The sequence below is a fragment of the Tripterygium wilfordii genome, chromosome 19 (assembly GCF_013401445.1).
Source record: "Tripterygium wilfordii isolate XIE 37 chromosome 19, ASM1340144v1, whole genome shotgun sequence".
Lineage (NCBI taxonomy): Eukaryota > Viridiplantae > Streptophyta > Magnoliopsida > Celastrales > Celastraceae > Tripterygium > Tripterygium wilfordii.
The window spans coordinates 11,299,945-11,303,752 of NC_052250.1; the positions used below are offsets into that span (position 1 = coordinate 11,299,945).

The window sequence follows — 3,808 nt, forward strand, 5'->3', positions numbered from 1 at the left end:
TTGAATACATGATTTCATTCTGTTTCTTCTCACCTCATTCTTCATCCTTCTCATCTCCTTCTAAACCTCCTGCTGTTATGAAACACGTAAGATCTTGATTTATTTTCATCTCTCTCCCCCTCTCTCTATCTCTTTGTTGCTCTCGCTCTCTGTAATCCCTCAAGAGAAGGAGAAGGAGAAGAAGAATCACTATGTTTTCTTAGCTTCTCCTTCTTTTTTTGTTTTCCTTACTAGCTTTAACAACAAAGTCCGTTGTGGTTTGTCACCGATTTTCTTGAATTTGTAAAATTGAGCGTTCTTTAACTGAATCAATAAACAAAGAAAAAGATATGGCCACCGTTAACGGTTACCAAGGCAACGCCCAAGTGGCTACTCCGGCGGCATCAAAGCAGCCAGCACCGCCATCCAAGACTGTTGACACTCAATCCATGCTCAAAAGGTATTCCTTTTTGAGAACATCTGAACAAGTATTGGGTTTTCTGTATTTGGGGATTTTAGGGTTTATTGTTATATTTGATATGTTTGGATTTTGATTTTTGAAAATTAATTTTAAATGGATCGGTGAGCTTTAGGATTGATTTTATATGACAATCATTATCATCATCTCATCATCTAAGTACTGAAGACTTTCAAGGGTTCTAATTTTTTGTTCTTTTTTTTGGTTTTTGTGGAACAGGTTGCAGTCTGAATTGATGGCTTTAATGGTAAGAATCGTCTCTCCAATTTCGTTAATGTTTTCTTGAATACCATGAAATTCCCAAGAAAAAAAAAAAAAAACTTCTTTCAAATTTTAATTGTACTCAAATCTCTTATTTGTTGACTAAATCCTAAATCCATTGATGTCTGCTTGGTACCTAATAAATGATGAAAACGAAATCTTTGTAACCAGAGAACAACAGATGCACAAGTTTGTATTTTTCTTTTCCTTTTTTTCTCTTCCAAATTCTTTGTTATTGTGGTGATGCAATAGACAATTAATTTATTTTGTCAATACACTATACAGATGGGTGGAGACTCTGGGATATCTACCTTCCCTGAGGAGGACAACATATTCTGCTGGAAAGGGACAATCACAGGAAGCAAAGACACAATCTTTGAAGGAACAGAATACAGGCTATCCCTTTCATTTCCCACTGATTACCCTTTCAAGTCTCCGAAGGTGAAGTTCGAAACCGGCTGCTTTCATCCCAATGTTGATGTCTATGGAAACATTTGCTTAGATATTCTCCAGGTAGTTTTTCAGCATCACTTCTTTTGGTTTTCCCAATTGAAACTTTTTTCTCTGGCATAGTTAATCTGTTCCAACTATGATGCATTTTTCCAGACAAGTGATCATCTGCTTATGATGTGAGAATTATCTTGTTATCAATCCAGAGTCTGCTAGGAGGTATTTCTCCTTTCTATCAGTTTAACAAGCTTGAGTAACAATAGGACAAAAATACTCTTCACAATTTCCGTTGTTAAATTGTCTGGTTTTTGTTTATGTCAAATGCAGAACCCAACATAAGCTCTCCACTAAATACACAAGCAGCGCAGCTATGGAGTAATCAAGAAGGTATATATGTGGATCTTTTTTTTCTGCCTTTGAAATCCCCTTTATGTTGTTTCCATCCTGGTCGCTCTGTAATTTAATTTTCTTATTGTCCATTGCAGAATACAGGAAGATGGTTGAGAAGTTGTACAAGCCTCCTAGTGCATAAGCGCAGCCAAGTTGAAAGGATTTATTTATTTGTTTCCCCTTCAAGTTTTTTGTTGCTCCATTGAGGAGTTCATTCCTTCCTTGATTGTCTTTACTTAATGAATGGATATTACTTGAGTCAAGACCCTTCCCTTTACCTAAAGAATGGATATTACCGGAGCCAAATGGGCATCACATCGGTCTTCATATCATCCATACACACTGACAATAAGACATCGCAATCTGACATAATCTATCATCGCAATTTGACATAATATAACTTATACCTGACTGCCGCGAATGCTGCATCAATCAACGACCCACCAACCGCTACCACCATCCCTATTTGAGGTATGACGTCAGTTACAAACCAAATTGCAAATATGAATGGTACAAATGGTACGTCATTAATCTTGTTTGGGAGATAACACATTATCAGGTATAACTATTTTCCCATATAATATTAGATAAAGCTTGCTTGTACGTTTCACATAAAAACTCTACATTCCACTCTTTACATGACACATGGCCTTTCTACATACCTTTTAGGCACCTAGCCTGACAACACCCATCTTTTTATGGCGGAACTATTCCTACCCACTCTTTTACTTCTTTCACCCCTTATTCTATTAAATGACCCCATTTTTTGTCATTTTTGTTGACATTCAAAAAAAATGAGGCTTTTTTTGTCTTTTTAATTTCAAAAATAAATGATTCTCAATGTGACAACTCAAGAGAGTGAGGGACATTTTAGGGACTATCATTTTTTGTCCTTTTTTGTCTGAAATTAAAAAAAAAAAAACTTTTTTTATCTTTTTAATTTCAAATATAAAATGATTATTGATGTGACAAAATAAGATAGGGAGGGACTTTTTGTCTTAATTTCTAAAAAATAGATAATTCATGTGATGACTTAGATATTCAATCTAATCTCCCACCACTCTTACAATTATGTAAATTATAATACAATGGTTTCAGAAGGAAATATAAAACATCTACATTGAATGTATGATATAAGTTGTTCCGTATACGGTGTAACCCATGCAGCTGCGCAATCATACCTGTATGTAAACCATTGAATCATAATTAGAGACATCGGGTAACCATCTGTCAAGGCAATATGGACAAAGTGATTATTATTAACGAACCTGATAGTGATAGTAACATGTTCATGCGACGGTGGAGGCATTGATCGCAATGGCAAAAATGTCAAGCACTGTTCAGAACTAAGGACATGTAATATGACATTGTACCTTGAAGCAATCAAGTGACCCATGTCTGGCATTGTCATCCAGTTCTGATCGGATTCCCAGAAGTTCAGTGAGTTGTAAATGGAACATGCCCGATCATAACCACCAAATAGATCAACATACTCTACCAGAAGCCCTCAACTCCTCAATCAAGTTTTGTCGAATGTTGATCCATGCTCCTCGCCAAAACCAAGCAACCCAACAATAGCACGAAAGCCTAAATTTCCATTAGATTTTACATCTTTTACGAACATAATGTAAGGATGCATTGTAGGTGGGAACTAACTAAGATATACATGCTCATAGTTAGCTGAACTCAATCTTGAAATCCTTTGTGTAGGGAGTGGTGGAGTATTGTAGAGAGATGAATAACTGTATCTACCTGGTTTTTGAGAATTAAGAAAATCATGCTGACTGACCTCAAATGCAGACGGATTATCCAGAGTAGATCTGTCTACTTTTTTCTTTGAAGAAGGGCGTACTAACGAACAATTGTGTCTACCTGATTCCTGAGAATGAGGATATCGTGTTGATCGACCTCGAATACAGACGGATTACAACGAGTTGACTTGTCTACTTTCTTCTTTGAGGAGGGGAGTTCACGAATATTTGTCTTAGCAATTGGTTCAAGAAGTGCAGTTATTGATGGATTAATTATCTCCCTCAACTTCCTTAGTAGACTGACTTTACTAGGCCTTGATTGATGCTTAAACTGTTCCGTGAACATTTGTTGCTCGACACTACAATCGATGTCATCATTGACAGGGGAAACACCTGGCAATAAGTCAAGTTTTTTCCAAAACTTATCAATGTAAGCAAGTGGTATAAGACGATCTTCATTTGTGTATATTGCAAGCTCGTGCGCACATGACAGTCCATT

The 3,808-nt window shown here is 36.4% G+C and overlaps 1 pseudogene; it reads left to right on the forward strand.

The window, feature by feature from the left end:
• On the forward strand, positions 1–1,821 carry LOC119986135 (annotated as a pseudogene).
• The last annotated feature ends 1,987 nt before the right edge of the window (positions 1,822–3,808 follow it).